The sequence below is a fragment of the Thermobia domestica genome, chromosome 6, assembly GCF_964235325.1.
Source record: "Thermobia domestica chromosome 6, izTheDome1.hap1.1, whole genome shotgun sequence".
NCBI classification, from domain to species: Eukaryota; Metazoa; Arthropoda; class Insecta; order Zygentoma; family Lepismatidae; genus Thermobia; species Thermobia domestica.
In genome coordinates, this window is record NC_137459.1 from 121,882,640 (window position 1) to 121,910,465 (window position 27,826).

At 37.1% G+C, this 27,826-nt stretch overlaps 1 protein-coding gene across 5 annotated transcripts in view; it reads right to left on the reverse strand.

Annotated features, from left to right (window-relative positions):
• cher (filamin A protein cher) overlaps nucleotides 1-27,826 on the reverse strand; it is a 627,873-nt gene that overhangs the window by 162,461 nt on the left and 437,586 nt on the right. Inside the window, exon 1 of one of the 5 annotated variants that reach the window (XM_081762018.1) lies at nucleotides 15,494-15,630. The exons of the other annotated variants lie outside the window; for them this stretch is intronic. The gene's annotated coding sequence lies outside the window, so the exon portion shown is untranslated. Of the gene's footprint in view, nucleotides 1-15,493; nucleotides 15,631-27,826 lie in introns of those variants that run through there. 5 annotated transcript variants of the gene reach the window in all.

Here is a 27,826-nt window from a genome sequence, read left to right on the forward strand (position 1 = left end):
ATGAAATCCTTACAATTGTTTTAAATCGGCACAGTTTCACCAGACAGAAAACATCCATTAGCGTCAGATAGACAAGCGATGGCGCAGGTAGTGACACATATTGTCGTGACTGTTTATTATTAGTAAATAGTATAACACATTGACTGAAATGTTTGCCGTTTATTATTAGGATATAATACTACTTTTTATGAAAAAGTTTTCAACTAAGAGAAATCCGAATATCTGAGCAGCAGGTAATTAAATCCTAGTCTTCCAGTATCGGATGAATCTGTGTTCGATGACACTCAAGCAATCACTTCTGGGAATCACTTTACAGAGGTAGTTAAATATTCTACGCACGTGTTCTAATTAGCTAATATGAAGAGATATTAAAGCAACGATTTTCTCACAATGGCATGGAACAGTATTGAAAAAGTATTATGTTGGTGATATCTAACCGCTGCCAAGTGGAAGACCAGAGTTCAACTTCTTGCCAGTTCAACGATCACATTTGTCTGCTTTTCCTGTACGTATACTTTACAAGAATCACTTACATTACAAAAATTCCCTTTCATTAAGCAATCACAATGCACGTGTTTCCATAGAGAATTGACACAATGAGCTCTAAAATATTACTATTTTTCTAATTTTGATTTGTAAATAGGAACAGGTGTGTCTCGTTTAGTGAAGGATTATGACAATTAGTGGAACAAGAATGAGGGAGGAAACAAGAATCCCGAGAGAATCTACGAAAACGATGTTGTCCATCAAAACCTCACATGATCTGGAATCTAACCAGAGACTCCTATGGTCTACCAGAGATGATGGTCTACCATTAAGATACTATGCCCTCATTCTTAAACTGTAGTTAATATAACAATATCACAAGCCTATATGCTAGATATGAGTTATACAATATTTCCATGTTCAGATGCGTAAGTCTTGTTTACTCTTTTCATTATTTATTTTTTTAAAATTGAATTAGCAAACAAATTTTCAATTCATAAATGTGTGTAATAAAAAAACCGCATTGTGGCAAAAGCTGCGGTCTTCAAAATCGCGTTAACAAGATATTCATGTATATTATTTACAATATTCCAGTTTCAAATATTCCAGTCTATTCTATAACTTTAATTATATACTTTTTATTTTAAAAAAATGAAATGGCTGTGAAACAGCCAGTTTTTGTTGTTACCTTCAAACCTTTTTCCAACTCGTAATACTCATTCACGTTTTGGGGACCACGTTGGATCACGGGTAGAGCGTTTACCTCTGGTGATAGGGGTCTCTGTTCGATCCCAGATCGCGCCAAACGGGTTTTGTGGTGGACAAACAGCATGTGCGTAGGTTTGCTCGGGATCTCTCCCGTTTCATCTCACTTTATTGATGGAAATATTTCATTCATCATAATCATCACCGCCTTCCTTCGTCACGCGGCATAATCATGGGATAGATTCTTTTTTTTTAAAAAAAAAAAAAAAAAAGCATTTACACCTCCAAAGTTTGCATTTATGCATTTGATGTTATGATTGTAATTTATTCTAGTAAAAATTATAAGATTTTGGAAACTGTGTATATATATATAAACAAGTAGAGGTGTCATATGTACACCACATGAAGGAATTTTATTCGTATGTCGTTAGATTTTCTCAATATTGAAACAGAAAGGGTAGTAGAGATTTCTACCACTTCCAATTTAAATAGAGAGTTAAGAGAGACGATGGTATCTATTCTTTCCGAAAAAACGCTTCTCGCTATCTATTACCGTTTTCCGTCAATGATGATAACGTTAAGACCGAAAGTGGTTTATTTGTGCCATTTTCGGTTTCAGTAGAAAACCAGGCGGAAGGATCAATGCTATTCTTTGAGAGTTTTTGACTTCCATAACTACTGTATATAAGAGATGCCGCGCTGCGAAGAACGCTCGCAACTATAATGTTGATTTTTATCAGCAACACATGAAGTAGGCTACTCAACTCATTATCATCCAGCGTTGCCACATCGTTCCACAACTTTTCACTAAAACGACTTTGACGAGAATGGGAGTAATTTTGCAGTTGTTGGATAAATTTTTAAAATTAACAACGCAAAAACAAAACAACGAAATGAAAACTGGGAACGAATTACTGTTCATCATATTGGTTCATCATATAAGAATCATTCTACCTTACTCTTTTGAAATACTTAGTGAAGATTAAATATATTTGTGGGACGCTTGCTTCCTTAATTTTTAACCTCTACATCTTGGCGAAAATTCATGATGATCCATCAAGTAGTTTTTGAGATGTTTTGTCTCCCGGGCGGATAGACGGACAAGGCAAATACGTAGCTATATAAAGGTGTTTCAGTGAACCAAACTCCATAAAAGTTCAGTGCCGGTCGCAATATTTTCATTTGGCGGTGCTTGATTTTCCAAGGCAAAGAGCCATCTTTAAAAAATAAATAAAACAAAATAAATAAAAAGTAACAAGAGAGAGAGAGAGCACTGATCCCTTACTCTTGGAAATGGTTTGGAGAAAATCATTGTTCTATTTAACATAGTCACCTTTCTAGAAACAATTTTTTGTAAGAAGAAAGGGGACTTTATAAAGAAAATATCTGAGAATAGATGATCCCCTCATTACTAAAATGACAAAATAAATTGGCTTTTACCCCTATTAAGACTATCTCCACTTTTTCATATGACAGGTCGTTCGTAGTCTTTTTTTTTTTGTGTGTGTGTGTGTGTGTGTGTGTACCTTTTAGGTTCTATCGCTACAATGGTCTCCAACAGACAAACCTACGACATTCAAAACTTGCCAACTGACTAGTTAAAAATGTTTAATAGGTGAAATGGGTGAAATGGAAAGAGCAAAATCTTAAATCATAGCATTTAAAAGACGTTCAGGAATCAGTCAACTGTTCGTGCATTCTTTCTCTTGGTCGGGAAACTCCCCTTTCGAAGCAGTTCCAACAAACTACTGAATGATTTGGGCGGAACAAAAACATTTTCAGAAGAGAAATCAATTAGCGGAAGAATTTTTTCAGCTCCTCCCATCCTCGCTTTATTGTCTTCCTTGGCAGCATTCAGGGAGCATCGAAGAAACAGGTGAAGTTGTTGACAACGACCGCGTTAACACAAGCGAGTTCTAATAAAAAGTTACAACTACCGTGTTTGTCCTAGTTGTCAACACATCACTGAAGCTACATACTGTGTCACTCAACGCTGTTGTGTTTACATGTCCACTCTCAGTCGAGTCCCTTTGTTCTTCCACTTGGATTTATTTAAGATGGCACTGCAGCCAATACTATTTTTATCGCATCAGTCGAATCTTGCATTAAATAAGCTACAGGCAGAACTCATTGAAGACTATCTGGAAATAAATTAGCCCACTTAACGCTACAGTCACGAAGAGCTGGAGGATGTGTGGTCAGTGCATCAGCTTCCATCACTGTTCTTTCTTGCTCCTAGACTTAAGTTTGACACCTCTTATTATAAATACCTAAGTAGCTCCTCAATTGGCTCTTGTGGCTGCTTCAATATCAAAAGTTCTGCATCCCCACCGGAATATCTAGAAATCTAACTTGGAATCACGTGCGCCAAAAGAGGTATCAACTTCGAATGAGACAGAGAAATTTTGACCTCAATATTTTAATATAATTCGCATTAACTTCTAATGATTCAAGATCTTCATTTTCTTTATAAGTAAATTTGGTGCAAATAAATATATTTTCAACTATACTTTTACATGAACCGGTCCTGAAAGGAATAAGTACATTAGCGCGTGGTTATATGAGTAAAACGGAAGTCAGAAAAGCACTTATAATTTTATTAGGATTAGTTAAATGACAATATTATGACATGTATTACCCGTTGATACAATGATTTTAAAATTGTCGGGAAAGAGAGGAATGTCAAAGATAGCAGAAAGTGTCAGATAATGTTGTCTACCTTTATCATTATGTATTGAAAAAGTCACTCTAAAAGCTTGGGCTTAGAGCCACTGATCGTGCTGTTTCTGACATTTCTAGGCGTTCCAGCTCACCTGTAGCAATGCATAGTGAGTTTCGTTACGCAAAGTTATTCAAGAGAAACGCACCCACTAACTTATCTTTGGAATTTCATATATTCTTATCCAAAGATGAAATTAAAGAAAAGTGACAATTCTATAGTCACTTGGAATCTCCACTTGAAGAATAGGTGTTCATTTTTTCGTATGTTTGCGAAAATATACCATTTAAAGGAGGCGTGTGAGGTCAGCTTTTTATATAAAAAAAAAACTGTACATAATCCCTTTAATTTTGTACCCATTATAATTACATTGCCATTTCCTGCCAAGGGGATTGCCCTTTGCGCTCCTTTGAAGTTTTATGGAAGTGAGACTGACCCTATACATTGTAACCACATATGCCCCTGCAACAGGCACACAACCAGAAATTTTTGTTGGGAATTGGTCCAAGCTTTGAGAGGAGGATCCAATACTACAAGCCATTACGTCCATATAGTATTGAATGGGTATTATTCTGCATCCGAAGAGACGATAAGTAATTGTAAAATACTTCCACCTATAATAAAATCTTCAGAAAAAATGATTAAACTATTGTTTTTTTTTTATACATAAGGGAAAAAGTGCAGATAAACTGTAAGATCAAATTTTCATGCTATATAAATATTTTCCCTTTAAATAAGTATAGTTTTAGTGAGATAGTTTACAAATGCATATTGAGTTAGGAAATTTAAGGGGGGTCTGGACCCGGTGGACTCCCCGCGGGTGCGCCCCTGCCCCGGCAATATAGCTATAATTTCAGGTTAACAATTAGTAAGCCTTAGATACGACTTTGGCCGTTATTATCAATAAAGTTTCACAACATACACACATTTTTTTTTTTTTGCGTATTCTTCCTTAAAAATAATGCAAGTATTTCATGGGAATATATTAATTTCGTTTTCATTATTAAATATATCTTGGGGGCACTATAGAGGAGAGGGGACACCTGTAGTTGCCAGAGCATCCGGTGGGCCAGTCCACCTCTGGTCGTTGCTCACATAAAGGCTGCAGTGTCTCAGTGCTAGAGCGTTCTTGGAGGTGTCCTTGGTTTGATCCCAGCTCGCGCCAAGTGAGCTTTGTGGTGGACAAATTCCATGTGCGTGGGTTTTCTCGTTTTTTTTTTCGTTTCCTTCCACCTTATTCATTCCAAAATTTTATTCACTTCCCATCATCGTTGTCTCCTTTAGCCTAGCCGGGCATAACCGTCAGACGTAAAACTTAAATAATTTATTCATTCAATACGTTACTCATATAATGAAGACGAGTTTTAGATAAATTTGAGGAACATAGCTAAGAACAAAATGAAGTGCATGTTAAACACACTGTCAATTAGAACATTATTATTAACAATTTCTGTGTCTAACTTCAGCACATAGAGGCCTAACTTAAGCACATCGCAGAGGAGTGAAAGTATTTTGATTACAAGTGAAAGATAATAACTGACTGTTAATTCTAAAAATATCCAAATCTTAGGGTATAATTTGAATTTGAACCAGTGACATCTATTGGTTCCATTTGTGCTGTCCTATAACCCAAGAACATTAAATTCCAACCGATGATTGGTCAATCCAAAGATACTGCCATAAGGAAACCGATACCGTGACAATACTTGAATCACCTTCAAAGCTGGAACTTTTTCTTGTCTTAATGTGAGCGACACATTCAATTATTGATGTTAATATCCATGCCAGATATCAAGCTCCATAAGTTTAAATAAGCCAAATGAATATAATGAACACTTAATCAAAAGAAAAAAAAGATTTGGCACACCACCTCACAGTACTATAAAATGCCACACCAGCTGCAGTCAAGCTCACTATCAAGATAAAAACCAACCAACAAAGCGATGAAAGAAGAGCACTTTAGCTCAAAGTCAACAAACATAAGCCAACAAGGTTTCTGAAGATCCCGATCCAAACAATATCTATTCCTTTTTTAAAGTCTTTTTTTTCTTTCTTTTTTCCATAACACGAAACAGTGCCAAACGCAATGGCTTTCTTACAAACACATCAGTCAAAACTCTTCGGTTTCTTTAACTTTCTGATCTAACCTGAACTTCTTTTCAGACAAGATTTTGGTTACTTTCAACAATAAAATGGTTTGTTATTTTATCACTTGAGATTAGGGAAAGAATGTGTCAAAAATAACTATAAAGTAGTTTATGTTATATTCCACAAGACGTTTTTGTGCTGCTGAAAGAACGAATAAGCAAGAAGTACTGTAAGAACCTTTAAAAAATAATAAGTCAGCTCTGGATAGGAGAATTTTCAACCTTTAAGATTATAAGGTTTAAAGAGAAGATCAAGTCATTATTCTAAACAAATTAACAAAAAACTAATACACCTTAGTGGATATTGGATTAGAAAAAGGGAAAGTTTGCATGGAACATTGATAACCCTTTATTTATTCCTTTTGCTTACAAGAAACATCGCTTTCTTTTGCGGTATACGCGCGAATGATGATTTCTGTGATTGTTTAATTGGCATTATCGCTTTCATAGAGTATTCATATACGATTTGCGAATCGCTTGTTTGGATAATTGTAATCTTCGTCAACGGGGGCAGTCATTCAGTACTGCAGAAGCTTTATATTCTGAAAGTTTGTTTTGTGTATGATTTATTGGTCTGTAAGCATGGGCGCCCGAAGGGTAGGGTAGGGTGGGGCCCGAGTCTCCCTGGTCCACGAAAATGTATTAAATTTAAGATTTTCTTAATACAAATAAAAATGCCAAATGTAGTATAGCAACCAGGAAATTGAGCATCTCCCCCTAGAAAATTTTCTTCGGGTGCCCATGTCTGTAAGAAAGTTATTTTGACGAAACTGCTGCTAATTATGCCTTCGGAAAAATATTCCTAATTATAATTGACCGTATTGTAAGCTACGTTGCTCACTAGAAACTGATTAGCTATTTAGGACAATGTTCCTTGGAAATAAACACCATGGACCTTATGCAGAGTCGTATGATTAGCGTCATATTAAAGGCCTGACTACTGCAGGAAACATGTTAGTCGAACTCTTTATTATGGCACTAATCACGCGTCAGAACGACTCTGCGCAAGGCCTCATGTATTTTGTATCCAAAATACAAACAACACTTTTAAAAATACGAAATCATGGTCAGAAAGACGCATTTCAACTATAGAAACAAACCAAACCATTTATACGGTAATTTCTCAATGTCTGTCGATTAAAGGGTAAAGCAAAAGATATTTGCAATATCTAGACATGAATTTTTAAGCTCTGGAAAGAAACTCTGAGAGATCTTGAAAGTGAAATATTTCCAAAATAACCAAAAGTGAACTTGATTTTCTTATGCACTGAACGCATCAAATAGGAAAGATTACTTTGATAAAGCAATATGGGAAGCAAAAACAGTAAATTATCAATTTAGCACACTATTTGTCTCCCTTTCTCTTTATAAAGCAATATGGGAAGCAAAAACAGTAAATTATCAATTTAGCACACTATTTGTCTCCCTTTCTCTTTATAATAATGTCATACAACATAAACCACCTAAACTGATTACAAAACTCAGATCAGAATATTTGACTACCTTTCGTATCCTTTTATTATTAACTTTGTGTGTGTTCCTCGAGAATGCTTTTACCTGTTCTCTTCGCAAGTCTTTTTTAATAAATTCATAACCCATGACTCATCCTTTTCTGGACATGTTCCAAAGACTCATACAGTCACACGAAATTTGTGACACGGCAATAAATCCACCAAATTTAGAAGGAGCGTTCAATAAGTTTTGCAGAGTTGGTTATATTGTTAGTAGTTGCAATATGATCAAATTTTAGGTGAACATACTTTGATCCTTTGGCTACAAGACCATCACTCAGTGTAGCCTCCATTTGTTGTAATGCATCTCGTTCAACGTTCTTCCCATCTCCCATGCCTTGAATATACTTTGGTAAAATTTAGGTGGCTGATTTTATACCATTGTTTCACATAAGAAATGAGGGCTTTGTCACTGTCGAATGTTTCTCCTCGCAGGTGGGCGTTCAGACGACCAAACAGGAAGAAATCTAAAGGAGCCTAGTTCGGACTATAAGGAGGCTGAGGGACAACTTTCCATCCAATTTTCATGATTTTCTGTTGTGTCATCATCATTGTATGAGGTTTGGCATTGTCATGATGATGTTTGACGACATTACTTTGCCTGTGCTGTGCCATAGACTGTGGCCTGAAGTTGTGTCAGGTACTGCCATTGCCTACATTGTGCGGTGTTAAATTACTACGTAAGGTTCCTTTCAAGTAACGAAGCTGTACCCTACAGATGTAATTGTTTGCCTCCATAAATATAAAATATGTACTATGAACTATATGGTTGTTTTATGACTGATGGAAAGGGTTGTTGGTTCGATCCCCGACCACGCGAGTTTACCATAAACAACATCGTGTCTATGGTTTTTCTTCAGTTTCTCCCATTTTATTCCTCAATCTCATTCCACCAATTCTTCCACAATCATTCACTTTCAACAGTATAAACGAGGGACAAAAAAGTACAAATTTAGTTTTCATTTTACCAATCATAATTAGAATTGTCATACAAATCTCACAAAACAGATTTAAAAAGTTCTCTATGGCTGAAGATTCTCAATAATAACTCCTCTTTTAATCACAAACTTTAAAAAAAAAATCGCGTTTGGTTTTCATAAGTAATATACGAATCGGGCTGTTGTGGCTCAGCGATAGAACGCTCACATCTAATGTGAGGAATCCCTGGTTAGACACCAAGTTAGCTCGTACCAAGTGGGCTTTGTGGTAGGAAAACACCGTCTGTATGAGTTTTCACTACATTATCCCGCTTCGTCAAACTGTTTTTTTTTTTTATTCTACCGTTATCATTCATCTCATTACCGAAATATCGTATAACCTCGGAGCTTAATCGTGGGGCGTTAAACTAAAAGCACCACAAGTAACCATCCTTATGCTAAACGGTTGTTTTGGAAACTTTAATAGTACAATGTTTTTATATAAAGCAACATCTTGAATATTAACTAAAAGTGAGAATTTCTTCAGATGAAACATCCTCGGAGTTTTTTTCGTTTTCTCCCTCATTATTATTTTATCATTTCTTCCATAAATGTTCCTTTGGATATACATAATTCCCTTGAACCACACATTTTCCTTGTCTACTACGTGGCATCAGCATTAGACGTCATTTCAATTTCTCCACAGAGTTAATGACTCAATATACATATTTAACTGACTCACGGAAGCATCTTGAAGCTTTGGAAACAAATCTCATCCGTTTTTGACGCTCTAGTTAGCCTTTTCTCCCTTAAATAAATAACATTTCAGACAAATGTACTCGAAAATAGAATAACCTCAAAATAACTTTCAAGCAAACCTGTAAACATATTTCTCTCATCACTCCTCTTTCTGAGACACAGGCACAACAAACAGCGTTGGAACAGTTGTTACGAGTTAACAGTATTCTCTCATTCAATTTGATTTATTTTCCTCGGAGAAAAAGGAGGAAATGATTAACTGTGTTTATACAATGCATATTTTTTAGGTTAACCCTTCCATATATCTGAATGGCAAGAGCGTGTGCAGGATTCCGGGTTCGACTTCTGATGGTGACTCAAGTTATGTTGGAACACCTGGGAGGTTATTTATTTACAATGTTCTAGAATACAGCCGGATGGTCATTTATCGCTAGAAATTTAATGATAACTAGAAAAAAATGAAACTTCCTAACGGTGTTAAGAAAGACCTTTAATACAGAATAAAGGGTGCATACCGTCATTTGTCTGGTGGGACTGAGGAAAAATCTAGGAGGAACTTATGTTTGCTGCCGCGGGATTCAAACTAAACATATCCATCTTGCTAAGCGAGAAAATTATTTGCGATAGCTATAATGTTGCTCACAAGACAAGATTTTTTCGCGTTTCGTATTGTAAAGTTTCGTATCATCTCGTCTCGATTCTCGAAGTGTTCTAGTCTCAGTTCTCAAGAAGCTTTTTACGTCTCGTCTCAACTAGTCAATTTGTGTACTCGTCTTTTGGGAGTAATCTTAGCCAAATATTGCACCTAGTAAAAGGAAATTCTAGTATTACATAGGGACAACTGTTGCATAACCAGCATTAAAGAAAAGTGAGTTTCGTTTCATAATTGTGAAATAACGATAGGCTTTCAAACTATGTGAATTGAATAATAGAACAGCCCTGAATTCAATGAGGGGATAGTGAGAAAGAACAAATTTCTACCACATCCGACCTTAGCAGTGAGATACAGGGGAAACATTGATTTTTCTTAAGACGCTGAGTAGATTTCAAAAATCTCCTTCCTTATCAATTACTGTTTTTGCTTTACACAGATCAATACTGAAATCGGAAATACTAGTAAATTCCAACCACTTCCGGTTTTAGTAGAATGTTACGGGTGATTATGGTACGTTTTTTTCAGAGTCTGAATCGATTCAAAAACCTTTTTATCACTATCAATTAGTTTGAATACATCATTAAAATAGAAGATGAAACCTATTATTTGGATGCTGAATCAATTGCGAAAAACAGCTTTTTTAATATATTTTATCGTTTTTGCATTGATACCTGTCGACAGACGAGTGGATGGACATAGTTGTTCTATAAGGCTTCCAACACTTGTGTATAGCATAATTTGGAAGTCTAAAATAAGGTACCGGTACTGAAATTTGAAATTTCAATTTTGAGTGAAAACTGACATTCGAGCTTGGTACATATATTTCCCAATATACTCTAGCAGCAATACTGAAATTGCAGAGAAAAAGCAAACTGTAAAGGGGACAAATACGCCCTTGTACGCCAATGAGTATTAGGTGTTCCTACATTGTACGAGGTAAAATCGAAAAGTCTTTGATGCATTTTCTTTTCGAGCATGTAACACATTTTAATGTAAAATCGAATTGTACGAGCGATGCAGTGGAACAGCTTCAGTATAACTTCCGATTCCTTCCACAGAATGATGCTGTTATCAGTAGTCAAAATGGCCAGAGTGCTCAGAATGCTCACGCTATATGAGCAGCAGCGTGTTATTCGTTTACTATGGTGCAAGGGACACACATCCACAGATATACACAGGGAATTCAAACTGGTGTATGGGAACAAGTGTTTGGCACTGCTAAGTGTGCAGTGGTTGTGCAAAGAGTTTGAAAATGGACGAGAAAATCTCCAGAGCAAAGAGCGATTAGGCCAACTTCGTTTCTGTTGACACCGGACAATATTACACGTGTTGACGAAATGATGAAAGCGGGTCGACATGTTCTTCTGAAAGACATTGCCAGTTACCTTGGTATTTCCTATGATAGTGTTTATGATGTTGTCTACGATCCGTTGAGATACCACAATATATCTTACCATAAGGTTCTTAAGCTTCTTGATTATGTGAAAAATAGACAAAGAAAGATGCTTAGAGTATTTGTACATCTTGTCTTTTCCTTTCTGGTTCGTAATCTGGTAATAAATTAGTAGCTGCAAAGACTTTTCGATCTTTCCTCGTATTTACAGACAGTTTACAAATTAGTAATCTCAACTGTATAGCATTATTCATGTAACACTAAAATAGTTTTTGAAATTTAGTAGTAAAGTGTAGCTAGTGTCGTCAACGAGACGAGAAATTTCCCATCTTGATTTTGGTCTTGAAAACTAGACTATGATTGCGATGATCCTCATATAGTCTCAAAGTTTAAAATGTATTTTTTGTTTCAAGTCTCAATTTCGAGCTTCTAGCAAAGTAAATCCGTGATGGACAACATCATGCCCATGGGTTTTCTCAGGGTACTCCCGTTTCCTCCCACAATCTCATTTCACAAATTCTTCTATCATCATTCATTTGCCTTAATCGTTGTCACCCTTAGACTAACGGGCACAATCGTTGGACGTTAAACTGAAAGAAAGATTTTGATTTCAAGATGAGAAATGTTTCATCTCGTGTGCTACACTAGTCAGCTGGTCTAGAAATAATGTCAATAGAAGGCGATGTACTGAAAATACATTACCAAACTAAAAGCTATCTGGCTGTTCATAGGCCATCGCGGGATATAACGTACAAGAATTCAGATTACTTTTAGGTTTAAAGAACCTATATATGAACAAACAAGTAAGTGTTAGAATAGGACAGAGATGCTATCTCTCGCAAACAATATTTAATATCTATCTAGAAGATATGCTGAAAAAGAGCCTACAAAATGAAGATGGCATTTCGGTAAGAAGTAGAATGATTAAGAGTACGGTTTGCAGATTATATGACACTTGTTTTGGAATCTAAAGAGAAAATCAGTAAGATGTTAGAAAACTTGAGGAAGGCTGTGAACAATATGGGATGAAAATAAATGTTAGAAAGACAAAAGCCATGGTGATTGGAACGAAACGGTCGCTGTCAAATACAGAAGTAGGATGGGGGGAAATATAACAGGTGACTAGTTTTCGATATCTACATAGTATTATTTGTAATGATATGTAATGTGAACGTGAAATAAAAGCAAGGAAAGCAAGGATAGGAATGGCGAAAGAAGCCTTTAAGAGGAAGAAAATATTTTGTGGGACCTTGAGTAAAGCGTTGAGAAAAAGACAAAGTGCTTGGTGTGGAATATTGTTCTGTACGGGTCATAAACATGGATATTACGCAAAATGATGAAAAAAGACTGAAAGCTTTCATAATGTGGGTGTGAAGAAGAGTGGAGAGAATTAACTGGGCCGAGAGAGAAACGAATAAGAAGGTCTTAGAAATGGTGGGGGGAAAAGAACAATTTTGGATGTTATTAAGAAGAGGAACAGAAACAGGTTGGGATATTGTCTAAGAAGAACCGTGTCATGAAGGACATGTTAAAGGGCATGGTGGCAGGAAAGAGAGGGAGGGGTGAAGGAGGACGATATCAAAACAGTAAAGTCGTACGTGAAAACGAAGAGGTTAGCGAAAGATCGTAGGGTATGGAAGCTTCTCAGTTGCGGGAAGTGACCTGCCAGTACTGGTAGAATACCTATGATGATGATTTAAATGTGTGCACCTTTCTTAAATGAAGAACTTAATACTGTATTGCACTTTTCGATACAAAATGGAGAGGGGATCGATCCTGCAAGTGGTTACGACTATCTGAATATTCCACTGATCACACAGCATTGGTAACACTGACACAAAATCTAACTCGTAATATAAGGTCTGGAGACCAAATCGTAACATTCTTAAGTGCAACTAATAACTAAGTCTTAGACGTTGCCAGTTGTGTATCAATAATGAAATTATCTAATTTACATAAGGCAGTATAACTACTAACGCCCATGTTAGATGTCCATTCGAACCGTATTTACATCACATCCAATATCAAACTACAGATCTTATCTTACGCAGGATCATATCGGAAAAGGAACAAATCACAACCGAATAAAGCCGTCTCATCTGATCTGCGATTACTGCGCGCGCCTTTGGTGTATAGGGCCTTGGGTTCGTTTCCCGGTAGGGAGCACCCTGCCATCTGAACGCATTACGGTAGTTTGAATTAAACCTCCAATGTGCATCTCAGGAGCGGATCCAGGGGGGGCGATTGCCCCCAGAAGGGGAAACTTTCTTATTATATATAAACCTATCCCAGAGTTTGGAGCTCTTAAAAGTAGCTCTAAGTAGCAGTATTACAACCCCCCCCAGAAGTCCGTCCTGGATCCGCCCCTGGTGCATCTTTTGACACGATTTCATTCTACGCTTTTGATTTTTATGCCGATTAGTGCGTCACTGGGGTCACAAACGTAAGCTCATGAATTTGGTTTCAGATCAAAAATTCTTTGGATAAGCTCGAACACTGATACTCAATTTCAAGAATATTATTACTGCCTTTTACCTGCGACATGTTAGGTAAGATAGTCAATTTGAATCAGTTCCAAATTATAGACTTTGCCACTATTGTTGTTCTTCGTGTAGTCGCTTTAATGTCAATACACACAGAACGCTGCTTTTCGGTACTTCCCTAGAATCATGGATGGTAAATAAATGACAGACTCACCAACTCTAACCACGTGAGCTTCATGACGGAAAAGAACACTACATTTTTATTTCCATTTTTTCCACATTTTTATTATATACAGTATATTACTTCATTTATTTACACTTCAGCCTAAATGGCACTGCCGTGAAGATGTTGAAGTTAAATCTTCAGTTTGGGTTTATCGATAACACCTAAGAGATATAAGCTGATTGCCCAATAAGCAAAATTAATAATATTAACCACATTCTTCCACAATATGATCGGTCTAAATTACAAACTTACCTTTTGTAACTTATTCTCGCCATAGGCTCATTGTGTATACAATGTGCACAATAATGAGTTGTAAAGCCACAGACATAGTACCTAAAGTCTAATACCAACGTTATATTTTGATATATATTATATATATATATATATATATATATATATATATATATATATATATATATATATATATATATATTTTAGTTAAGATGTCATTTCACTAATACTTTCACAATAACAATTAAAAGTTTTCAAAACAAACTGTACATTAATGTGATTCAGTTCTAACGACAGTGGAATCGAGTGTTATTGTTAAAGTTTAGCGTCCCTTTTCGGCACCAGGGTTATATATTTTGTGGGTTAAGATTAAATCCGAACTACCGTAATACGTTCAAAACTTCAATCCTTTCACTCTGGGAATCGAAGCCGGGACCCCGTGTACCAAAGGAGCGCACACTAGCTACTAGACCAGCGGGGAGAGTCATGTCGAGTTCTGTGTACACTGTCTACCTAACATGTCTCATAACCGGAAAGCACTGCAAATAGCATATGCGTATGACAGTTTGGTTTTCCACTGCCGTACTACATACCATTCACTCATTAGATTGGTTTCGCTTATTAAAATACCGGTAAAACTACCTACAATCCAACATACTGTCAATAATACAGTATTAACAAATGCATCTGGTTTCTACCTTTGAAGGTAAGATTAAAACATGTAACTGTTTGTAAATCAAATATCACGAACTAAACATTTTATAAACTAGGGGTCCTGTGTTCGATGTCTAGAATGGCAAGTTATCGCGGTTCCATGAGGCGCATGTCCAAATGTTAGCGTGTGACATCAGTGGCGTTTTTCCTTTGCACCACTCCTTTGAAATGTGGTCTCTGAAGTAATCCTTAGTGATAAACTTAAATTCTAGTTAAAGCTACGCTTGAAATTCTGTATAATTAAATATGAATCCAATAAAAGAAATGTGTGATATCAACATTATGTCATCACACCGTTACGAGAAAATGTTACATATATTAACAAGATTACACGTTTAGTTAGTTTCCAGAATGATACACTAATGGGTTTTCTTCTCTCTTTTTTTCTCTCTTTTAATCTTCCTCTTTTTTTTAAAAAAAGCAACAATTTCCGGATAGATTTGTTTTACAGCAGATTTGGGAACAAAAATGAGAAACCACTCATACCTGGCTGTTCTTCAAAATGTTGGATGAGTCAGAACGAAAAATAACAGAAAAAAATTCAAACCTTGCTCCAGCGCAGTAAACGCTAAGATGAAAAACGCTACGAGTCTCCTAGAAGACACCACCAAGTAGAAAGAGAGCGGGAAACAAATGTGGTGCTTAGAAGTCTTTTCAACGAATGGAAGAAAGGGGATTTTCTTTCCTCATGGAACGCAGGCAGAAACCAACACATAAAGATGCCGGAAACATCTGCCTAGGCTCCGATGTAATTATAGAACCAATGTGTGAGGTATTCATACACACTTTACCACAAAACAACGCCACCAATAGCGTATCTTCAAATCGAACCATCTCTGTTGCGACCACTATCAAAACGATACCGTTCCACGTGGTCTCTGTGATTGTTCTATTTGATACTCCAGTAAGAACACTTTACAACACACACACACACACAAATCCCGGTTATAATCCCAGGCAGTGTATGGAGGTTATAACAATGTTTACATTTCCGAATTAGTCAACAGTTTGAAGAGAAAAGTGAACTGGATTCCCTCACTTTTTTGTGACTTTATTTCATTATTCTAATATAAATGCAGGCATAAAATAGCACTTCAATGATACACTGATCTGTATAAATAAACATTAACTGAAATGTGAACGTGTGTGTATGTGTGTGTGTGTGTGTGTGACAGTGAAATAATATATCAACTCTCACTTACCTCGAAGTTTTGTTTCATATACTTTACATTCTACGTATAATTTAAACGTAGATATAATAAAGTAACTTCCCTTAGCTCAGCCTCCTTTCCGTTACATCCTACTTTTCGCTACATACCCCGTACTTAAAAAAAGGTATAACCCTCTGTAAGATTCCTAGCCTTAAGCTAGCATTAAAAAAAAAGTTAAACGTTGACTGCCACGTGACCCACTGGTGGGTTACTTGACTTTCACGTTTGTTGCCATGTACCACCAGCGGGTTACCTTTTCTGTACTTTTATATGGTAATATAATTTTCACGGCGTTGTAAATCAGTCTGCTCAGATTGGTTTCCATGCTAAACATGTATTTCTTTATTAATATCGACACAAACACTAAAATACTTACGGCTCGCTCGTGCATTTCACGTGTTAATGAAGTGCCAAAGAAATGGGCTAGGAGCTCTAATGGCTAGGGATAGGAGACATTTCAAAACCATATCATTTTAATACACTGTAAAAAAATCGTTGTGTTATTTCAACGACATGCCAATGTGTTAACGCGATTGAGTTAAAATATAACACAAACAAGTGGTTAGAACAACTCACTCTACATTTGGAGTTGTGTGTCAAATGCCGGTAGTTGAAATGACACACAACTTGTGTGTTAAATTAACACAAGTGTAGAATCTTCGGTGTTGTTTTCTGCGTGATTGCCAAATATGGTGGGCATCGAATTATAAAGGCTTATGAATTGAAGCTACAAACACATTAGAAAGAAATACTTCAAAAAAATCCAGGTATACGCAAAATTTCATCTCCCACATTTGATGCATGCATTGCTTCTTTTTCTAAGCGATTGTGTACTAGAAGCAACAAACGCATCAACTTTATTAGATGGCAACTGTCGCCGATCATCTGAATGTGAATATGGAAGAACAATAAAATAAAATAAATACACAGTCGTCATTTTGTTATAAAATTACATGGCGAGAAGATTTTATCTTATCCCGAACGGTTATCGTCGAATATACGCGGCTTAAAGGAACACTCTGATTAGCCAAATTCAAAAGATCTCAACAATTTATCCCTCTACAAGCGACGTTTTCTTCATCGCCTCCGTGGCTAAGTCGGAAGAGCACGCGGCTAGTAATCGAAAGGTTCATTCCCCCCCCGCCATTGGAGTATTTTTTTACTTGTTTCATGTGTTCTTTTTAGACTCAGCATAATGTAAACACATTACACATATAGGCGATTTAGCATATTTTGAGGGAGTAATTTTGTGGTTCATTAACGCTTACTGAACCACCAACACCGGCTCAACACCGGTCATGTGTTAAAGACGTTACACACCCTCTGTGTTAAACGCCAACACCGCGGGGTATGTGTTGAACTAACACCGCATAGTGGTAGTCACGCTGAAACCACTACCGTGTGTTAAAATTGAGTTGAATTAACACAACCATTTTTTACTGTGTATGATGAATAAACATGAATAAGTATAAACCTAATGAATAAGGAACTTCCTATCAATCCCTAACCCTTTACTTTAAAAAAAGATCTTGGATTACAATCATCACTACATTTTGTTCCTATTCGCACCACTTTATTTTTGTGCGTTTTGTTTTCGTGCATACATATTTAATTTTCTTCTACGTCTCGTGTTCTGATTTTTCCACAGTTTATCTTTTATCAACTACACACACACCATCAATCAATGCTATCAATGAAACTGTCGTAAAATATGTGCCAAAGAGAGGGCATAACCCTCTAATGGATAGGGTTAAGACTATTACAGATCCCAACAATCGCAGAACAATGTCAGAATTAAAGTGAAACTCCTATGAATCCCTAACTATATATAAATATCTTACCCGCTTCGCTGGGTTGAAATAAATAATTGAAATGCACATTGATATTGCTAATTTTCGATCATTTTAATGTATGTGTCCCCTCCTCGTCCGCAAGAACTATAGATTCAACACTAATATCGGTCAGTTTTGACCATATATATTAGTTTCCCCTCCCCATGTTGCGGGCCATGGCATCGGAAGTGTCACCGTTCATCTCAGCGACCCCAAAAATGTGGATTCATCAATAATAACGGTCATTTTCTATGATTTTTAAATATCTCTTCCTCCCCTCCCCCAAGTTGCGGGGTTGAATTTGAATTTAAACGGGGTCGAAAGTATCACTGTTCATCTAAGAGACCCAGAAAACTATAAATTTGACACTGATATTGGCCATTTTCTATCATTTTATATCTCTCCTTCTCCCCCTCCTCCAAGTGGCGGAGCTAATTTTGTATTTAAACTGGATCGGAAATGTCACTGTTCATCTGAATGATCCCGAAACCTATGGATTAAACACTAATATTGGTCATTTTCGATTATTATTATATATAGGTCCCACCTCCGTGCTGCAGCACACGGCATCAGAATTGTCACTGTTAATCTCAGCTACTCCTAAAACTATGGGTTCGACACTAATTTAGTTATTTTCTATCATTTTTAAATATTTACTCCCCTCCCCTAGGTTGTACCCTCCATCTCCCGAACTACCAAACCCGAACTTCAATTTAAACAGCATCAGAAGTGTCACCGTTTCTCTCATCGACCCCAAAAACTATGGATTCAACACTAATATTGGTCATTTTTCATTATTTTTAAAATTTATCTCCCCCTCTGCTACGTTGCATCGTCAAAGTGAATAGCCTAAAGTAATTCCTGCCCCAAAATTCATGTATGTTGAAAATTTGGTTGAGATCGATCGGGTGGCTCAAGAGTTATTATGTTTTATATATATCTGTCCCCTCTCCTCCCCCTTCCATAAGGTCCGCCGTCAAACTGATATGGTAAAAACCAGCCCGGGTCCGAACTTCGTCCATATTGATTTTTTTTAAAGATCGGTCGGGTGGTTTAAGCGTGATAAGTCACAAAGACAGTCACTTTTATGTTTAATTTTTTGACACGTATCTCCAGCTCCCCCTCCCCTTCATTGCACTGTAAAAGTGAAATGAAGAAAACATCCCAGGCCCGAACCTTATCTATGTTGAAAGTTTGATCGAGATCCGTCGGGTGGTTCAAGAGTTATTCCGCCTTATGCACAGTCGTTTTGGCGTATGATTAGCATCATACTAGGCCTGACTACTGCAGGAAATTCGTTCCTTCCAAGTGCCAGTATTAAACTTCGATACTAATAATTACACAGAAATGATAAACTGGAATGAGTGTAACATAACAGAACGCTAATACTGACTCATGAGACAGATGAAAAATTGCAAGAAATTCGCGCTTCAGAAAATACATGTGTTGATATCCCTGAGTTCAAATGTCATACGCAAGCAGTGGAAAGATTAGTGAAAATAATTAGTAAAACTTCTTTCAGTATGTGGGGCACGAGAGAGAGCGATTTCTTTATTCGTTTCAAAATTGACTCGAGAAAATACATGCCTACTTCTGAGACAAAGTCGTAGTTCTTTGCAGGAAGACGTGAACGAAACTTATGAAACATTCAATCTAATGTTGGAGGGTGTGTAGGATTGAACTCGACGAAAGCTACCTCTTAGTGGTGAATTCTTGCTTAATGTAGCTTATAACATATAATATGAACTTCGGTAGCTTTAGAAATTCATCTCGTCGCGACAACGAATCTTAACACCCTCAAATTGCAGTCTACTTCAAGCAAAGAGCTGTCTAATAATTTCACAAATACAAAACAAACGTGTATTTGTTTACAAAATCTACGAAACTTACGGCCCATTGAGCCCCGGATAAAAATATTTTAGAGAATTGAAATTTTCCATGGTAAAGTACTACGATATGATGCAATTTTTGCCCCATATCCAAATTCGAATTTAGATTAAAAAAAAAAATTGGCCTCTTTTCACTCCACCCTAATAATATTATATATTATATATAATGATATGGCGGAATTTTATTTTGAATGACTTTTCATGCCTGTCTTGTACATACCCATGTACTTTTAAAAAATATGTGAAATTACTTTTTAGTGTATTTGAGACATTACTTATCGAAGAGAAATCTGACCAGTCATTGTGTCACGACAACAAAAACTAAATGCAATTAATTTAACAAGTTTGTCATATCTATTTTGTTTCCACGGAAGTTCCAAGACAAGGAAGAAACTCTTGTGGCGAAGCCTGCTATTCTAGACAAAAAACAACAAATGGTGAAGAACTCTCAGCAACGTGGTACATGTCTTGTGCAGACGTTGTTTGTTTTCACTGATCAAGCTCCAAACTGCGTTAGCCTATGTGACGATTGGAATATTTGGAACAAGCAATATCTCTCAGCCGAACAGACGCTGGGAAGTACAGAATAACTTCCTCGTTTCACCTCACAATAAAGTTTATTAGCCTGTAACTAACTTACATTGATTATGAAATTTACTTGCAACCATACTAAAACCTCCAAACCACACAAGGGGGAAATAAAATTATTCGGAAATAAAATTATTCTTTACTAATCTAAACAAATAAAAGACATACCAGTTATTCAAAATACGCGTAGTTGAAGCAGAATAGAAGTAGAGGCTCTTCGCTAATAAATGTTGTTTGTTTCAGTACGTTCGAAAGTTGTTCAAAATTGACTACACAATGATTTAGAAATGTACCTACATTAGGATCTGTAATACTGCTTTAACATGAAAGTAGTTCAGTTAACTATTCGCTACTGTTTGAACTAATATAATATATTTTAGTATTATGTCCTTTCGTGACCGTGAAAAGGATCTTGATTCAAAAACCATACCGGGAGGAAAAATACCTCAAGAATGAGATGATAGTATAATAATACCGATCTTCAAAGACAAAGGTGATATTCAAGATTGTAATAGTTTCAGAGGTAAAATAAAACTAATGTCATACCCAATAGAGATCTGGAAAGAATTACTAATAGACTTGCAAGGGAAGGAACATCAAGAAGCGAGAACAGTCGAATGTATGCCAAGACAAGAAATAACATGCAATTTTTACGGTAAAACAAATTATGGAAAAATATCGAAAAAAAAAAACTGCATTTAGTGATAATCGACTGGGAGAAAGTTTGTAGTAGACTACCGGCTCAAGAGGTCTGGGTATGTATAAGCGAGGAGTCTCTGAAAAATACGCTCAAAATATGTACGAACGAGCTAGCAGCATGGCCAAGAGTGGTGTAAACTTCACAAATTCATATTGGTTTACATTAAGGTTCCTCTCCGAGTCTATACTTCTTCAACCTACTAATGATCGGCCTATCTGAAGGTATTTGAGACTTATCCCCTTGGTGCATGTTGTTTGCTGTCTTATACAGGGTGAGTCAAATTGAGCGTTATAAGCCAATTTCCTGTCAAGCATGTATCGGAAGAGCAAAATGCTAAGGACTAAAAATGAAGGGAATGGGGAAAAACAAGGAATGTCTATGTGTGAGATTTAACGGGTGCTTTGCACTATCTGTTGGTGACTCTTGATACTATTTGACTGTATATGCCATACATGCGTAGATGTAGAAACGTCCATGTAAAAAGGGGCAAAAGATCTGACGAACTGGGAAAGAACAAGGAATGTCCTATGCAGAAAGGACAAGAACAATGACTGTCCAATGTGTTGTAACTAACTGATGCCATCTAGTGACCAGCACTGCCGAAATAGTTTGTGGGCCCTCTTTGACCAAGTTAGATGATTCTATAGTGTGCCTGTGAAAAGTGTTCGGTTACGTTCGCGTTGTGGTAATAATACTGTACTCAGTTGAGTATCCTTTAAGGCGAAATACTAGTGATATGCTGCGAAAAACGAATAACAAGATGAAGAACACGGGTAGGCTGTCTGACGATATGAAAAAAAAAATGTACAAGGTTGGAGAGAACTGCAAAGCCACTTCAGCCGCAGAACGACAAGGCATAATTAATGCCTTCAATGAATTTGGTACGATCGATGCGCAGAATTTGTACCTTAATAGCGTGTTGCTAATTTCTGGACAACGACGTAAAACATGTTAATATATGTTGTGATTCTGCTGGAGATCAAAACAAAAACTTTACAGTGGTGTGCTTTATGCACTATGTTATCACCATGTCAAGAAAATGGATTCAATACACGTTACTTTCCCTAAAAGGTGACATCCTTATTTCCAACGTGACAAAAACATAGGTTTAATTAATCAAAAGTCAAGGATGGAATTACCACAAGATTGGGTTGCAGTTCTTCAGAATGCAAGATAGAAACCTGAGCCCTTCAAAGTTATTGTCGTGGAACAAGATACTATTAAAAGATGGACAGTATTTCTTCAAGATAAATTTGTGAATACATGCCCCTTTCCTCTCCAGCAAATCACTGGGATGAAAATATCAAGCGACAAGCCTGGATTGGTTTCCCATCACAGTACTTACAACGGTGCTTGGCTGAGTAACACCATCACCTCAACAAGATAAGACGTTCTAACAAACATTCTCGGAAAAGGAGAATTTAAGATTCCAACACAAGCCTACAACAACCTCCTTCCTATTTCAAAACCAAAGTACACGATCTTCAGATTTTGAAACGATTTTGTGACCCTACAAGCCAAACGTGTTACAGGACTACCTCATCAGCAGCAGTGAAGTGGGCATTTCTCAACGGTACAATCCGCGGCAAAAAAACCTGCAACAGAGGATGTAAGTTTATTGTGAAACTACGCCTAACAGCACAGGGAATGAACATAACGTTTAAGTGGAACGAATCACGCCTGGATAAACCTCGGCCTCCTCCCGTGCACACTTATTTTAGAGCCAAAGACTTCGTTATTTCACAATAAACTTATATGCTCATGTTGCAGGTTTTTTGCCGCGGATTGTACATACCATACCATGTAACATTCATTGTTCTTTCCACTTAAGTTCGGGACTTTACTTTGTAAAACAATAAACATGCCCTGTTCTGGTGCCAGTATTGTTCTAATTATGCTTCCTTGCAAACACATGGACATTAACCTTTAACTTTACAAAGTCGTCTTTCGTGTAATTCAACCCTATTTACTTTGTACGCGGTTTTCAATATTAACACACCGTTTTCTCGAAAAATGCAGTTTTGTGATATTCCTTCTTTTTTCCTCTTACCCTTCAAATGAAAAGCGCAGAAAGGCCGATGAAAGTTCGTGAAAAGAAAATGCCACCAGAACCATCGTATCAAAGTGCCCTTGAGACCACTTGAAAATTTCAAATGGCAATATGGGTCGAGTGACACCTCGTTTGCTACATCTTGGAAAATAAAACTACTTTGGTAGGAAACAAGTGTTAACATGGAGAACCATTTTCAAAACGGGTCCTGTTTTAGATACACTTGCATGGTCCGTAGTTGGAACACTGTGAGAGATAAATAAAGAAACATTGAGTAGGCAAATAACATACTAATGACGGAAAATAATATGTTAGGTTATGCAAAACAAAGCACGTATATCACTTCTCGTGTCACAAATGATGCTCAATATGCATTCCATTCTGTTCCAGACACCTTCATAAATGGTGGTGTTGAGATGTACGCACATCATGTAGCATGTCTGCAGTGACTGATGCACACGCACGTTGAATACGCGCCTTCATAGCATGAATGGGTCCGTAATGTTGACTTTACAGATCTTTAACGAAACCTCAGAAGAAAAAAAATAAATGGGGTTTGGTCAGAAGATTGTAGAAGCCAGTGGATACACACTCCACGCCCAATCCATGTATCAGGCATACGTTGGTGTAACAAGGCTCTGACCTGGCGTGCATCATGTACGGAAGCACCATCATGTTGTTAACGCATACCCATATGTTCATCGAGAAAAAGGTCTTCTAACATCTGTGGTAACATATTACTGATATATGTAGCATACGAATTACCAGTAAGATTTCCATCCAACGAACATTCTCCAATAATATAGTAGTCCAGTATGCCACATCAAATATTGAGGAACCATCGATGCTGGTGCGGAAGCGGTGTTGCAATACTGGATTTTCTCTAGTTCAATAATAGGTATATGTCGGTTTTCGTGTCCTGCATTCAGAAATGTAGTTTCATTGCTAAACAATATCGCAGATATGAAGTTTCGCTCTCTGTTTTCCGTATCTTCCAACCATACACAAAATTGCACCCTAGCATGGAAACAATTTACTCGTAGTTCCTAACGTAATAATAGATGATATGGATGCAGCTTGTAACTGGTATGAAATACACACTACAGATCTTTGATCAAGTCCACTGTCCTGATCAAGTCAACTGTCTCTATGTAAGTTTTTAGTACTTACACGAGGATTTACATTTCCTGCTACCAAAAGTGACGTAGCACGTTCTGCATTTGTTGCAGGAGGGTAATAATCCAAACCCCATCTTCGGACGATACTGCTATGTTACCATAGACATCTCTCCAATATCACAGGACAACGTCGTAAGCGTTGTTGGTAGCGTGCTGTGTCTCATGCTGCGTCTCGAGAGTTTTGTCCAACGTCGCCTATTCTAACAATATATTGACGCAGTGATCAAACACAGTCATTGTTGTGTTCGTATGTTTCTAATACTAGTAGCACACACGGAATTTTCTTGTAATATATATGTGAAATCGTGCGTCTGTTTCTTTGCATGCAATCCTCTTTACCGCAATACTCGTAGAAATCTCATGCTGTTTTTAGTGCATTCAACTCTTCCACATCCGATGTATTCAACTACAATATGATACATCATTACATCAGAGGGGGCTCCTAACCTATGTGCAGAACCTCTACTACGCTCTCTTCATAGTGACGTCACCACCGACAAACTTGAGCTTGTTTGCTTCAAGCCAAGATTTACTAATAGCCCTTTATTTATTTTCGCCTGTGTTCGAATTGTGTTGCTTTCCTTTGTGGGGCAAATTTTTGTGGGAAAATCTTTATGTTGTATGTTTCTGGCTACGCGGATAAAATGTCATTTAATGGTACAAAAAAGTTAATGTGTCGGAAGATGATATATTCTTTACGTGGGCTTGGCTGTAAAGACATATGCGGTTTCGTAGAAGCTTAAATTCTGAAAACAATATTGCAAGATGGTGCGGTGAAATTTAGTACGTGTGTACATATTTATTTCTACGTGCATTTGTCTGTTTCTTACGTGTAATATACAGTAGTGTTTTATTTTGTGTGTAAATAAATATGCCTTCTTGTACTGTAGAAAGTGCAGCAATTATAATAGAAAAACAAAAAGGTACAGGTATTGTGTGCCACTGTCAGTGTTTAATGAAGCCAATATGTCCAGTTAGTTGGCGAAACTGTCACACAGTTATTATTTTAAAATAAACATTGCTTTGTTCAATAATTTGTTTTTCAAGTTACATTCATTGCAGTCGACGGAGAGAATTACATAAATACTCCACAATGTTTAGTCAATGATTTAAGATTCGAATGAACTACGTACTTCGAGAATGAAAAAAAGAAAGAAATTAATACATTGTTTATTGTCCCACGATTACAGAGGTTGATTCAGTTAGATAGAGCCAAATTCAATGTGGAACTGTAACGCGCATGCGCAACCCATCGCCGTGAGATTGTCACGAGATAAGCAACATTACTCACGCAGTAGAGCAGTGTAGTAGAGCGTAGTCTGATGCCGCCGAAACTGAACAGGTTCTGGGAGGGATTCATTGTGGCTCTTTCCGACGTTAAGTTCACTGTGTTTTACATCACAGAAATGTACAAGGTTCGTAATTTTCCTGCAGATCGTGCCACTGTGAATCGTATTATAGGGAAATATGCGGTACAGAGTCCTGGGCCCGTCTGACCGATGCGAGCAGCTAGAACCGTTTCCCAAAAGGGTTCCTGATTGGAGACGGTTTCTCGTAAAGGGGTAAACTGCCTCTCCGAAAGGTGGAGCTTAATGTCCAAATCAATTATGCTTCCCACCAGATTACTGAAATGTACCAGCATGTATGGACAAGGCATGAACCAAGTTGGATTGCACCCAGACAATGCACCCAGCCACACTTCAAAAATATCGCTGGAATTCTTTCGCTGTATGGAACAGAACTGGAATTGCGGAAATTCTCTTCTCGACATTCTTGTCAAGTTTCCAGATGCCAGTCCAATGGACTATTCTGCTTTCGGACTCCTCAAGCGGCACCTGTCCCATTGTCGAGTCTACACCGGCTTCGACCTGTGAAAAGCCTGTTCAGAGGAGTGGATGCAATACCCATAGTCCAGGTACAACACAGCCTCTTGCAATGGAAAATTCGATGCCAGGCAATCGTCAGTAGAGGTGGTCTATAGACTTAGCACAACCGGTGGTGGGAACACAGTATTTACTAGATAAGAAGAGCATTCAAATTATGTTCAGTATCACTGAATCAACCTCTCTATGACCTACTTCGAATATAACTCTAGCAACAGAGATAATAGCCACAGAAAGCTCTACCCAAATTACTGACAGTTGAACACAAAAGGTGTGGATGCACTTTTCTTGGCGACTATTTCATACGCCTGTCAACCAGTCCGCTAATACTAGATCCCAGAGTTACGAGATCCTCGAGATTACATTTGTACACCTCGTTTAACCTAATTGTTTACTTTTCTTGAGATTTAACTCATTTGTGTGACTTCTGTGTATGTGTATTCCAATCGTCAATGGAAAACTAAGAACACACATCTACAATGTACCATCGTTGACATTCTGGCAATGATTACTGTTAACACAAATCCATGACAATGATTGTAAGAGAAGGTTCTACAGTTAAATGCCACCACGCAATTCACACCTGAGATTAATGATGCGTTGTGGCTTACTTGAAAGGAAAATGAAAGGATGCCACATTTCGTGACATATTCCCACACAAGTTCCAAATTCTCCAAGGTAACGCCCATAGACCACATATAAAGTTTCAATATTATCAAATGCTTCTTCACTAAAAATACTTCCATGTGAGCTAACCTCAGCAAAAACAAACAAAAAATGATGGAGATGCGGATAGATTTTTGTCTTCATCGTGAATGACAAGAATAAACGATGTAGATGACGCAGACTGAAATGTGATCTTGCAGGAAGGGGAAAACACCCTACGCAAGAAATTCATCATTCTTCTTCTTACATCAAATCTTTTAAATTCAAGTAAGTTCTACATCTGAGCTACAAGCTCTAATTTACAAGTAGGATTGTCAACTACTTTATCCATAGGCCAGTAAGCCATGGTTGTATATGGTAAACTAATGGCACAACCCAGGTTTTAAGGATCACTCTAGCAAAGCATACATACAGTACTAACAATCTACCATGATTTACCGTCAACAAAAAGCTGACCACATATAACTCATTTCAAACTCTTGTATTCCTTTCCAGAAATGAAATTCGACAAGTGAACTTTCTTTTGCCAAATGATATATTTATTTTAAGTAAAGGTACTAGGACTCTTCGCTAAGCTCACCCACATTTTTTCTATTACTATTTTGTGAAGAACTTAAAGCCAATGAAGAATGTAGAAAATGCTAATAAATAAACTGTTTCCTCATCTTTCCTTGGAGCAAAAAAATCACATGCGTAGTTTACGATGTGATAATTATTAGGCAACCAAATTTATATAACATACGAAAGGACTAGGAAACAATAATTTGTTCATGTTAACAGCATTTCGTAAACGCTATCTCACTACTTTCTAATTTTTTATAACCTCTACTGCCTAAGTTAATTATTACAATTTAAAAAAAAAAGCAAGTGGGTTTAAGCTTAG